The 13770-nt window shown below is 56.4% G+C and overlaps 1 protein-coding gene across 2 annotated transcripts in view; it reads left to right on the plus strand.

The window, feature by feature from the left end:
* The first annotated feature begins 3792 nt into the window (after positions 1–3792).
* Positions 3793–13770, plus strand: part of FBLN2 (fibulin 2) — a 92472-nt gene continuing 82494 nt past the window's right edge. For both annotated transcript variants that reach the window (XM_003926180.4, XM_003926179.4), the window contains exon 1: positions 3793–3884. The gene's annotated coding sequence lies outside the window, so the exon portion shown is untranslated. The remainder of the gene's footprint in view (positions 3885–13770) is intronic.

A 13770-nucleotide genomic window follows, 5' to 3' on the forward strand; every position in this document is an offset into this window, starting at 1 on the left:
CTCCCTTGCAGCGGGGAGACCCACGCTGCCCCCACTGTAGCTGCAGCCTCTGTTAAATGGGAGGCAGGAGAGGTGACTAAGCAGGCTCAGGGCTGAACCACTGCTGGGGAAGGAGAGGCACTGCATCCCTTGGAGGGAGCCGGGGAGAGGCCCAGGTGGGCAGCGAGATTTTGGGCCCTGTTGCTGGGCCTTTTGTCCCGACCTGCAGGACGACAACAAGGGCCCGAAGGGAGGGAGTGGGGATGGATGGGCAGGAGACGCGAGAAATGGAGACAAGACAGGAGTCTGATCAAGTCTCGTTTATTGTTGCTGAGCTCACAGCTTAAATAGACCAGGCAGGGAGGCGGGGCAAAGGAAGCTTGCAATTGGAAAATTCCGGCCTGGTGTGCCTCGTGCCGCTACCAGCCTCGTGCCGCCTCGTGCCGTCCACGGGCTGGACCTGAATCATCAGGACTTGAACCTTCCACAAGTGGCACCTGGGCTCTCTTGGCCCCAGGATTTGGCCTGCTGCTCACAGCCTCCCACAAGCGGCACCTGGGCTCTCTTGGCCCCAGGATTTGGCCTGCTGCTCACAGTCTCCGATAAGCGGCACCTGGGCTCTCTTGGCCCCAGGATTTGGCCTGTGCCGCTCCCCACAGCCTTTCCCCCCGACTTCCAGAGACTCTGATCACAAATCTCTTTTCTCATCCAAACAGCTCAAGTTAGTTTATGTTGTTTGTAATTAACAACAACAAACATTTAGTGGAGAGCTTATGATCTATCAGACACTGCTGTGAGCATCTAAGCTTCAAAACAATCCTATAAGGCAGGGACTTCTTTATAGGCTAGGACACCAAGGCCAGAGGGGTGAAGCCATCTGCTGAAAGTCATACAGGGAGGATGTGGATTTAAATCAAAGCCATTGGGTCCCAGAGCTCATGCTCCTAAATCTATATTATCGCATGGGGTTATTATTATTGTTACTCTCATTTTGCAGATGTCAGGACTGAGGCTCAGAGAAGTGGAGGTGGCCTCCCTGAGGCTACCCAGTGAGGACGCAGACCCAGGAAGCCCAGCAACGCTTCTCTTCCCAATCCGGGCTGCCCAGGTGGGACAAGAGAGCCTCATGCCTGCTGGCCCTGGCGCCTCAGTGCCCAGGGAGATGATGAGATTGTCACTGATGTAAATAACTTCTCTGCCCACTGCGATCATTCTGTCTACGCCTTATCAGCCTGAAACTTCCTCCAACCGTGTCTCAGCCAAACCCTGGGCCCCAAATTCCTGGTGGGTGATGCGTGCTCTGCCTGCGATAACAGCCCTGGAAGGACTCCGAAGGGACCATCGCTTTGGCCACATCTCCGGCTCAGATAACAGAGGACGGGAGAAGTGTCTCCACTTTATCTTGTGGAAAGCTGGCCAGGCCTTGGGCTCCCTGGGCTGCAGGGTGAGCCGCATCTGGCTCAGTGCCTCTGCTTCCAGGCCCGGGCCCTATGGGGTGGAGCGAGCCTCGTTAGCAGTTGTTCAAGGTTTTGAGGCACTTCGATCACCCCAGGCCACTGCCCCTCCTCCCCCACAGGAGGAAGGATTCAATCTGTCACTTACTCATCAGATATTTACTGAGCACTCCCTTGGGTCAAGGCCCATCCAAAGTACAGATAATCCCTAACTCAACGATGGTTCGACTTAAGATTTTTTGAATTTAGGATGTTAGGAAAGTGGTACACACCCAGGAGAAACTGAACTTGGAATCCCCAGGTGATCACTCTGTTTTTCACTTTCTGTACACTATTCAATGAGCTACATGTGATAGTCAACACTTCATTATAAATAGGCTTTGTGTTAGATGATTTTGCCCACCTGTAGGCCAGTAATGGGAGTGTTCTGAGCACATTTAAGGTAGGCTTGGCTGAGCTGTGATGTTCTGTAGGTTAGGTGGATAAAATGCATTTTCTTTTTTCTTTTTTTTTTTTTTTTGAGACGGAGTTTCGCTCTTGTTACCCAGGCTGGAGTGCAATGGCGCGATCTCGGCTCACCGCAACCTCCGCCTCCTGGGTTCAGGCAATTCTCCTGCCTCAGCCTCCTGAGTAGCTGGGATTACAGGCACGCACCACCATGCCCAGCTAATTTTTTGTATTTTTAGTAGAGACGGGGTTTCACCATGTTGACCAGGTTGGTCTCGATCTCTCGACCTTGTGATCTACCCGCCTCGGCCTCCCAAAGTGCTGGGATTACAGGCTTGAGCCACCGCGCCCGGCTGCATTTTCAACTTACTGTATTTTTGATTTATGATGGGTTTATGGGGACATGATCCCATTATAATTGAGGAGCATCTGTACTTTTGATTTGGCTCATTTCGGTTCATTTGATCTTTCCAATAGCATCATAAGAGGCTTTGATGTCATTATGTTGATTTTACAGTTGAGGAAATGAGGGCCCAGAGAGGTGAAGTAACTTGCCCAAGGTCACACAGCTGGTGTGTGTTGACTTTCTTAAGGACCAGATGATCCTACTTATAGTCATTTATAAATGAATAAAAGAAGTCAGCCAGTGACAAGCACTGTAAATAGAGTGTGGCTAAGTCCCAGCCTGGAGAGTGGTAGTTGCTGCCCCTGCTGGGGACTCCTGGAGAGGTTCTCTGGGGGTGGTGGCGTTTCAGCTGCATCTCAATGCAGGAATGAGTCAGCCACTGGGATCTGAGGAATAGCATTCCCTGCAGAGGGAATGCTATGGCAAAGGCCCTGAGGGAACAGTAAGCACAGAGCTCCAATGGGGAAAGGGTCCAGAGGGAAGGGACCTGCCCGGGGTGAGAAAGAAGCCAGGGCAGGCCAGGTGCAGGCTGCTAGCTCAGGCTTTGGCCCCTCCATCCGCTCCTGGCTTTTCTGTGGGTGGCCCCACAGGGGCCATGGGGCCCTTCCTGGATCTAGACCCTCTCTGCTGTGTGGCCCTGGGGAGTCAGCTGCCCTGCCCTTTGCCTTTGCTCTTGGCTGTCTCATCCCTATCCTAGGCTGCAGGGAGACCCTTAGGGTGGGGTGGGCACACTCTGGGCCCAGGGCTGCTGCTCAGATGTGAGGTGGTGACCGCTGGGTCAGGTGTCTCTGGACAGGGATGGGAGGTGGTTCTGAGCCTCAGAACCTGCACAGTATGGCCCCAGGACTCAGAGAGACACAGAGACCAAGAGATAAAGTCAGAGGGAGATGTAGAGGCCAAGAAGGACGAACCGACGGACACATTGGATCAGCGATGGAGACCCCGAAAGGGACCCAGAAAGGGAGCGGCGTGGGCGTGGACTGGAGGAAGAGACACTCTGGGGGTTACACCGCAGTCACAGGCATCAAAGCTGGGGTGAGGGAAAGGACAAACTGAGTCTATCCCAAAGGTGTGGGCTCAGTACTGTCTGCCCGGGGACGTGCAGCAGCAGCGGGGCTGCAGGCAGGCCCCCAGGAGGCTGGGCCTGGCCTCTGGGCAGTTTTGTACCCGGGCCCCTCAGGCCCTCCTAATGTGCCTAAGGCAGCCGGGTCCATTTTCTAGGGGTGGGCACTGAGGCTCGGGCTGGCTGAGGCGGCCGGACTCCAACCCCTATGCCTGCCCTGCGGGCACCAGGGCCAGGCTTGGCACTCAGAGTTTAGTGCGCCGGCTACGCGGCGAGCGCGCGGGGCGGGGGAGCCGGGTCTGCGCGTCTGGGCCCCGAGCGAGCTGCGCCAGCCTGGCCCCCTCCCCGGCGGGCGGTCGAGACCCCGCCCCGGAGGCGGAGGCGGAGTCTGGGGAGGGGGCCGGGGGCCGCTGGTCCCGCCCCTCGCGCCTCCGCCCCGCCCCGCGCGCACACAGCCGGGGGCCGCCCGGGCTCTCGACGAGCCGACGGCCCGGCGGACAGACGGACGGACTGACGCTGAGCGCAGCGCCCCGCGGTGAGTGCACGCGGCCCCTCCCGCCCCGGCTCATTCCCGCTGGCCGGCGCCTCGCAGCGCAGGACTCAGGGGCGCTTGGACGCTCCGACGGCTTGGCGGACCCTCGGACGTGCCCAGCGGGCTGCCCGCGCCTCCATCCGCGGCGCCGGTCCGGTCCGCCTGGGTCTCGCTCTCCCAGTCCCGGCGCGGAGGCGGCCCGCGAGCTCCGCGATCCAGTGTACGGATGCGGGCACAGAGGCTGGCGCAGGGTGGGGGGCCAGGGGCCCGCGGGCGGGTTCCCCCACCTCGGGTCCGCAACTTCCAGCACGCTGGGTCCTCCCTTCTCCCCCGGGGCCAGGTCCTGCCACATCTACCCTGGTCCCACTGCCCACCCCCTCCCCGACCGCAGGACCCCACCACCCCTCCAGTCCAGAGAGCCGGGTCAACACCCTCAGGGAAAAACGACTGGATCCCCTGGTCTAGCACTACCCCCTCCATCACCCCCAAGTCACACTCACAGCCACACACGCACTCACAACAGCAGAAGTTTCTGCACGCTCTGCATTGGCACACCCACCTTCCCTGTCACCCCATCCTCCCTCTCCCAGCCCCATGCCCACCCTCCTGGCACCTCCAGGCCTGAATCTCTCACACTCATCTCACATCTCCTTAGCACACAATGCTCCACACGTGCCTTGCACGTTGGCACCCCTCCCAGGCATGCCTCTCTAGCAGACAGTTGTGTCTTTAATAAACACATGTGCCCTTACTGCCTTCTGACAGGCACACATGTCCACCCCACAGGGGTGACTATCACACGTGTATCTCCATCATTTGTGTCACATGTGTCTGTCACATGTGTGTGCTCCTTAGATACCTGGAGTCACTGGGAGTGCCACACCCACTGAATTTCACACACAAGCCACAGACCCGCACGACTTCACAGTCCCAGCCCCCCTGGCATTCCATGGGCAGTCTTCCCCTCTCCTGGGGGGGGGTGGGGAGCTGATTTTGGAGGAGGGAGGTGGTTGCTCCTGGCGGGGGCTGCTTACCGTGGGACCTGGGTGGTTGTGGGGAGCATGGGGGTCGCTCAGTCTCAGGCAGGGCCTGACTGCTCACCTCCCTGCACCCTCTCCCCTGTGCTGCAGTCTCCTAAATGGGGGGGGGCCCTCCCTCCCTTTTTTGCTGCCACAAGGACTTACCCGTATCAACTTTGTAGCGCCCACTTGGGCCAGTCCCAAGCAGGTCTGAACCAGCAGGTGTCCCCTGACAGACCAAAAAGAGAAAAAGGGAAGTGGATGGTTTGGGTGCTTGTGTCTACCCCGATGCCCCTGAGGTGCTGGTCCGGGCCCTCACAGAGGGAGCCCTGATGAATTGGATGGCAGCTGAGAAGTGTTCTTTCAGCCTGGCACAGATTGGGAGCTGGTGTGTGTTTGTGGCTGATTGGGGCTCTGGGCCTTAACTTCCCCATATGCAAAATGGGGTGAAGTCTCCCCAGCAGGAGGAAAAGAGGGAGGGGGAGCTACTACCCTGGGGTGCACCCTTGACTTCCTGCCCTCCCCTCCTGCAGCTGCTTGATGGGGGTGAGCAGGGGATGAAGTCAAAGAATCTTATTCCGGAGGCACAAACCTGCCAACCCCGGCTGTGGCTGCCCTGTATGTTTTGTTTGGCTCTCACCATGTTATTATTATTTTAAAAAATTAATTAGCTGCCAGCATTTACAAATTGGCAGTTTTCACGTAAAAGTCCGGATTTCCGTCTTCTCTTGAAAAATCACAAGGGCTGGCAGTTCAGGGTCTGCATCCCCTGGCTGGTGCTGCCTGCCCCCAACCCTGGGGATGGGGCAGGAGCGCTGTTTGGTCCCCGTCCCCACCTGGTCCTCTCGTGCCTTCTCGGCTCCTGCCTGGCCTGCATGGCCTTGTGTGACTGTGACTGCTGCATGCGTTGGGCTGATTTTGCTGCACTGCCTGCCTTAAGCATAGGCCCAGGTTGGTCCTTCAAGCGTAGCTGGGGAAGCCCTGGGCGGGCCTTCTCTCCTTCAAGGCGTTAGTCATTGGAGCAATGAGTGGCACCCAGGGCCCTGGGCCACAGAGCATCTTTGTGATGGTGACAGGCACTTCCCGCTGGGCTGTGGGGGACGGTGACTTGGAGTCCTCATGAAGCAAGAGCTCACGGCAGACGGTATACTCTGAGGCAGGCTTTGTTCATCCCTTTTCTTGCCAGATCCTGTCACCCTTCTGCAGGGTGGAACGCTTGCCGGGAGGCTGAGAAAGCAGGCAAGGGGGAGAGCTGGGGTTCAGCCCAGGATCTTGTCCCTCCAAAGCAAAGCTCTTTGCCTCTCTCACTGAGCCACTAGAGGGAGGACTTGGTCTCCTTGGCCCTGGGGGGAGTTCCCTGAACCCATCCATACCCCACACGGAGTAAGTTCTTCATAAATGCTTGGGGCATGCTGGTGGTAAGTGAAACTGTGTTCTCTGAAGCAGATTCAGGCCTAAGGTGAAGTCTGCACAGCCACTTACATGACCTTTGACACTTTTAATCTGCTGTAAAACCCAGCTCAGGACTCCTGCTTGGGTCTTGATGGTCACATTTGCTGTGACCCCATCGCCACCAGGTGGAGACCACTGAGTCCCGGGTGAGTCCAGGGGGCCCTGGGACCATCACGGTGTGTCCCGTTGGATGCCGCATGCAGTGTTTGCTTTGCATTTAGGAGCCGTGGGTGTGAGCATCTTTTCCTGAAACCCCTGGTTGGCCTAGGCACATGAGATCCCACATGGTGAGGGACTTGGGGCCACCATGGGGGGGGGCAGCTCTCCTTCCCAGTTCATGTTCCTCTGGGTGGCTGGGTGGGTGGCATGGGGTGGCTGGGTGGGTGGCATGGGGTGGCTGGGTGGGTGGCATGGGGTGAGGCAGTTGCTGCATTGTTCTATCCCAATTCCTGTGGCCCTCTGCTCTCTGCCTGCCATCTGTATGTGGCTGAATTCATGTTAACTAAAGGCCTTGTGATATGGGGCCTCCTGGAAGTTTGTCACCCGAATGAAGACCAGACCTGTGAGCGGCACATGGGACCTGGGGTTGGGGGAGCAGCCCTGGCCTCTTCCTTATATCTCCTGGAGAGGCTGACCCTAGCTTTTTTATTTCTGTCCTGCTGGGGGAGAGGTGTTGGGCCTGGATGTGCAAGGTGACATGGAGGGCCTGGGGCCAGGGCTGGTCTGCGTGTGGCTGCCATGCACCCCTGAGTCTGGCCCTCCCTCTTCGGGACCTCAGTCTTCCATTCTGTAAAGTGAATGCTTCTAATAGTTTCCAGTGCTCAGGGTCCTGCCGTGGGGTGGTGATGGGGGTGGATTCAGGGATGGCTCTGCAGGAGGCAGTTGGGTGTGGGCCACCTCACTGGCTTCTTGAACTCTGAGGGCCTCCCTCATCTGAAAGCCTTTCCCTGAGATGCAGTTCCAGCCTGGGACCGGCTTCTGGGCACTGTGTTCTGCCTGGCCATCCATGAGGCAGGAGCTGTAGCTGGGGGCCTGGCTCTCCTGGGCTAACCGGGGAGTCACTTGCCCATTCTGGGCCAGGCTTGGTCTGGGTAGGTGGCTCACAGAGGACAACGCAGACACCGTCTTTGCTCCCATGCAGGTTCTATTCTAGTTGGAGGGGTGATGTTGAATGCCTGGAGCTGTATTTAGATGGGTTAGATGCTGTCAAGGAGTTATGGCCAGCTGGGCAGTGTGGCATCTAGGTGGGCAGGGAGGGAGCCTTTGAGGAGGGGATTTATGAACTGAGCAACAGGAGAAGGAGGGGACAGCTTGTGCAAAAAGCTTGAGGTGGAGCCTGCTTGGCATGCTAGGGACAAAGAAAGAGAGAAGGCTGGAGTGGGTGATGGAGAGGAGAATGGGGCAGAAGAGGCAGGCAGGGAGTTGGAAAGCTACTGGAAAGTTTTGAGCCAGGGTGCAATGAGGTTTTCATTCAAACACCCTCTCCCTAGCTGCAAGGTCGAGAGGCTTTGTGCCTCCGTGGAGAGATGCTGGCGGGACTGCTGAGCTGCCTGTTCACCGGTGCCAGGCCCTGTGCTGGGGACAGGCCTCGCCTTGAGAAGCCACAGGCAGGTGGGAGAGGTCGGCCTGTCCACAGGTGCCGAGGTCTGGGGTGATGCATGCCGATTCAATAGATTATGGCTCATCCGCAGGGGGAATATTATGCAGCTACCAAAATGAGGATGTTTTCAATGGAAAGATCTTTAAGATCTTTTACGAGAAGAAAGCAAGGTATTGACTGGTGTGTAAAGTGTGCCACCTTGTGTGTAAAATAGGGATAGAAATTCATCAGCAAATCAGAAGCTGGTTTCCATGGTTACCTGTGGTCACCTGGGGTGGGGGGACAAGTGTGCAAGGGGAGGTGAGACTTCCTACCTCGTGACTTGCTCTATTTTCTGGTTTTGGGGTTGTGTTGCTGTATCACCTGTTCACATTACATGAAATTAAGAAGCAGTTGGTGGGTGAATGTTCATTGGTGAGTTTTAAGTAAAAATGTTTAAGATGGTTTAAAATTCCCTGTGTTACTGACCTTGTTGAAGAGACTTCTTCCTGGCGTGATATATGAAAGTTTCCATTGTGATTAAAAGTATATGGTACTGCAGTCAGTTTTTGCAGTTTGGCCAGTAGACAAAAAAATAGCCCCACCCATTCTCCCTCCTGCTTTTCCTTCACCTCTCTTCCGGTGGGTGTTTCCTTCTGGGGAGCGACTTCGGGCTTTTCCTGTGGGGCATCACTTCGTTTAACATTCTGTCTGGAGCCTGTTTGCTCAGTCTGCCCCACTGCCCCAGGGTTGGTGACAGGACCGGGCCCTGGGGGGGGGGGCAGGGAGCGGGCCCTGGGGGGGGGGCAGTGAGCAGGCCCAGCTCCTGGCAGCGAGCAGCCAGGTGCAGGGAAGTCCCTCTCTGGCATTCTGCAAGGCTCCAATCCAGCTCCGCTGCTCACAGGCTGTGTTCCCTTAGGGCCAGTGTGTCACATCTCAGGTCGCAGATTCCTCCTCTGGGAAGTGGGTGTCAAACTCCCTAGCTCTCAGGGTGGTTGGAAAGAGGAAAAGAGGAAGTGAGGCTGGGCCCGGTGGCTCACACCTGTGATCCTAGCCCTTGGGGAGCCCAATGCAGGAGGATCACTTGAGGCCAGGAGTTCAAGATCAGCCTGAGCAACAAAGCGAGACCCCCATCTCTACAAAAAATATAAAATTAGCTGGGTGGTGTACCTGTAGTCCCAGTTACTTGGGAGGCTGAAGTAGGAGGATCACTTGAGCCCAGGAGTTTGAGGCTGCAGTGAGCCGTGATCACACCACTGCATTCCAGCCTGAGAGACAGGGCGAGACCCTCTCTTAAAAAAAAAAAAAAAAAAAAAAAAAGGAGGGACTGGGTGCGGTGATTCATCCCTGTAATCCCAGCACTTTTTGGAGGCCTAGGCAGGTGGATAACGAGATCAATACCATCTTGGCCAACATAGTGAAATCCCATCTCTACTAAAAATACAAAAAAGCTGGGCATGGTTGGTGCACGCCTGTAGTCCCAGCTACTCAGGAGGCTGAGGCAGGAAAATTGCTCGAACCCGGGAGGTGGAGGTTGCGGTGAGCCGAGATCGCGCCCCTGCACTCCAGCCTGGTGACAGAGTGAGACTCAGTCTCAAAAAAAAAGGAAAGGAGAGCACACATTCCTTTATTCTGCATGTGTTTGCTGAGTGCTGGGCACTGTTCTGAGTCCTCGGGGTAAAGCAGTGACCAAGACGATGTCCTCTGCCCCCACAGAGCTCACTCCCGCAGGGAGACCCAGATGGAAACACGTTGATGTCCACTGTAGTGTCCTGCGCTGACCCCGTGTGGGAGGAGGGGCGGAGAAGCTGGTCTAGAGCAGGGACTGCTGTTGGGGCTGTTTTAGGTGAAGCGTCAGTGGGGGTCAGGACTCAGCCTTGGGTGTTGCTGAGGGGAGGGACATTAGGAATGAGGGTACCCCAGGTGCAGGTGACTGGGTGTGGTGAGGAGCTGCTGCTGGATTCTGGTTCGGGCAGGGGTGCGGTCTCACTGAGATCCTAAAGGTAACCTCCCCAATGCTGCTGCTGTTGGGGGAGCAGGCTGAAGGGTCCCTCTGTAGCCCAGGTGAAGGGATGGACCTGGAGAGGGCCAGGCGGCAGGTGGGAGGCCTGTGAGAGTGACAGGGCCGAGAAACTGAGGCTCAGAAGGGGCCGTGCTTGCCTGCAGTCACATAATGACTGGGGAGGAATATCTGGGATGGGAGCCAGCTCCCTCCACCTCCAGGCCCTGCCTGGAGAGCTGCCCTTGTGTACAGGGCACCACCGCACGCCTGCACCACAAACTCACCTCCTCCAGGCACGTCCTTTCCCAGGGCCCCTCTTGGGTCAAGCTGTGCGTCATTTTGTGCCATTGTCTTCAGTTATTGCAATTTGGAAACGTTGCAGAAATGCCTCTCTCTCTCCTCATATATGGAGATTGTTGCAAAGCAAGTGCTGCTTTGGGGAAAGGTTATTTCCTTCCTTGCGGGCGGGGAGCCTGGCTTTCCTGAGAGGGGCTGTATTGTAGGCGGCCAGCACGTCCCGCCCAGGTCTGTGTGTTGGTGAGGAAGTGGTGCCACCCGCCTGTGCCAGGCCAGGGATGTGGAGGGGAGCATCCATGTGCTCAGGCAGACCCTGCCAGTCCCAGGCCTCATACCTTATCAGGCCTCCGGTTATTTATCTTTGAATCGGGGGTGCCCTTCTGGCTCTGCTGACATTGGTGCCCAGGAATAGCCTGAAACTGGAGGAGGACTCTGAAGTGTGATGGGGCCCAGCTGGGAGCATGGGGAGCACCATGGGCATTGAGCGCTGCCTGGGCCTGAGCCCCCGGAGCCTGTGTCATGAGGGGTTTGTCTGCTAGCCTCAGCTTCTCTATCCGGAAAATGGGCCTGGTGGTAGAGCCTCCCAGTACGGTTGGTGTGAAGGCCGAAGGATGAATGGAGAGCCCTGGGCCCACTTCGGGAAGGTGAACAGCGCTGCTGGCTGTAGCTGGTTCTTGAGTGTGGCTGAGTGTGTCTGCCCATTTCTCCTGTGGCTTCTCTCTTCTGGCCGTGGAGACGCCATCATCTGTGTCTGGGGCTAGCCGTTGGGCTTGTGATTGGGGCACCCCAGTGCTTGATAAGCCTCCCAGAATTCTTCCCTCCTTAGCCTGGGACCCCATCCTGGCCCAAGTGAGCTTTGAGATGATCCAGAAGGTTCTGTTCTTCTTAGAGTCTCCTCAAAATGAAAACACATCATCAAAAAACATTGTAGCGGAGAACTCTCAGGACCCCAGAACACATCTCCCAGCCTCCACGGGTCCAGCCTGTGGACTATGCAGTAGCCCTAAGGGCAGTGGGGATCCCTGAGGGCCGTGGGGATACCTGAAGGAGTGGGGAGAGTGGGGTTGGGGTGGAAGCCCAGCTGGGACTTGAGAATCAGGCTGGAGTGCAGTGGCGTGATCACAGCTCACTGCAGTCTCGAACTCCTGGGCTCAAGTGATCTTCCCGCCTTGGCCTTCCAAAGCTCTAGGATTACAGGTGTGAGTCACCATGCCCTGCCCCTGCCCTGGACTTGTGGCTCTGTCACATGCCAACCCTTCAAAGTCACAAGCATGTCACACCCTCGTTGGCCCTCGGTATGTGCGTGGGCACATACACATACATTCTCTCAGTCTCTCACCTCTGTCTCTGAAGATCCCACTCGTCACCGTGGTTTCTTAGATAACTTCCCTAGTCCTTGGAGCGGAGACTTTCACTGTCCTCATGGTGGTTGGTGTTGGCCCAAACATCTCAGTGTCCTCCCTCATCTCTGTTCTCCTGCATGGCCGTGGAAACAAATTACTCCCACTGATTTGGCCCATGGGCATCCCAGGGGCCCTGGCGGCTGTTGTCTGATTATGGGGCTGATAGAGGCAGAGGGCACATAGGGGAACCTGTGCACTTTCTTAGGGAACAAACCAGTGGGTGTCAGCTTTGTTTCTGACAGAGTGAGGATGAGCTTCACCACTGTGTTTTTGGCTGTATCCTCCCTACCACCTCTCCTCAACATCATACTTAATAACTTAATGTTATTTTAATAATCCCTTCCCCGTTTTGCTTATATTTACTTTTTTTTTCTGAGACTGAGTCTCACTCTGTCTCCCAGGCTGGAATGTAGTGGCATGATCCCAGCTCACTGCAACCTCCGCCTCCTGGAGGCGCAGTGGGGATTATCCTGCCTCAGCTTCACGAGTAGCTGGGACTACAGGTGTGAGCCCGCCACGCCTGGCTGCTTATACTTTTATTTATTTTTTTTTTGAGGCAGTCTTGCTCTGTTGCCAGGCTGGAGTGTGACGGCATGATCTCGGCTCACTGCAACCTCTGTCTCTCTGGTTCAAGCGATTCCCCTGCTTCAGCCTCCTGAGTAGCTGCGACTACAGGAACCCGCCAGCACGCCCGGCTAATTTTTTGTATTTTAGTAGAGATGGGGTTTCACCATGGCCAGGATGGTCTTGATCTCCTGACCTCATGATCCCCCTGCCTCGGCCTCCCAAAGTGCTGCGATTACAGGCATGAGCCACCACGCCCGGCCATTTACTTTTAAAGGAAACCTTTTATCACAACTGTAGATAGAAATTAGGATCACTTGCCCTAAACCAGCAGTAGCCCTAAAAATAAATACAGCAGTAAAAATAGAGTATGAACATCCTAGCCTCCTAGTATTCCCTGCCACAGCCTTTGGCCCAAGCGAGTGTTGCCTGGTTTATGAAAAAGAGCGGTTGGCAAGCATCTGAGAGATGTGGGAGACACACACCCTTGCTGCCCGGAGACAGTTTCCGATAGCCCGATTGGCTCAGAGGAAGTCACAGGGGAACATTTCCTCACCATAGAACCGTTGAGCCTTGGTGCTTGCCCCTGAAATCAGCTGTCCCTGCAGTCATCTCTAGCCCTGCTGGGAAAGACCCCTGTGGCGGGGCGTCACATACCTGAACGTCTGCTGGGGCCCCCTTGGTGTGTTTTGTGCTGGCCTGGGGTGGACGGAGGAGGCTCCAGCCCTCCAGCAGGGATGTCTTCTCTGGGACAAAGTCCCTGACTCTCAGGGAGTGACTGTGTCCTCCGTACCCCCAGCCCCATGCCCTGAGACTGTCCTAGTGGGTTCTGGCTGCTGTAACAAATGTCACAGATGAGTTGAGGAGGGAATTGAAGATGGACTTTTATTTCTCAGTTCTGGAGGCTGGAAGTCCAAGCCCTAGATTTGGTTCCTGGTGAGCATTTTCTTCCCCAAGTACAAGTGGGTGCCTTCTTGCTGTGTCCTCATGTGATGGGGGAAAGGGAGCCACGGGGGGGTGGGGGGTGAGGGAGGGGGAGAGGAGGGGGGGGGAGAGAGAGAGAGAGAGAGAGAGAGAGAGAGAGAGAGAAAGGAAAGAGAGGGAGGGAGGGAGAGCTAGTGAGCTCTGGTCTCTCTTCCTCTAAGGACACTAATCCGCACATGGGGTCCCCATCCTTGTGACCTCATCTAAACCTCCTAATGGGAGGCCCCAGTTCCTGATGCCATCCTACTGGGGTCAGGGCTTTAACATATGAATGTGGGGAGGACACAGATGTTCAGCCTCTAACAGACTGGCTGAATGAACTGCCGAGGATGCTGTAACACCAGCTGCCTGTCCCTGAATGGTCACACTGTGACCCCAAGGCAGGGTGTGGTGGGGTGACCATGGCTTCCTGTGCATGGGGGTTCCCGGGGGCTGGTTGGGCATCAGCACGTGGCACTGTAGCCCACCTGTGACCTGGGCTTGGTCCCCCACGGTGACTTCAGAAGTTGGCCTGCCCATTGCTGGAAGCAGGGGCTCCTTTGCATAGGCTTCTCTGTGTCCGAGGCCACTCAGGAGACGTAGGGGCCCC

The sequence above is a fragment of the Saimiri boliviensis genome, chromosome 8 (genome assembly GCF_048565385.1).
Source record: "Saimiri boliviensis isolate mSaiBol1 chromosome 8, mSaiBol1.pri, whole genome shotgun sequence".
Lineage (NCBI taxonomy): Eukaryota > Metazoa > Chordata > Mammalia > Primates > Cebidae > Saimiri > Saimiri boliviensis.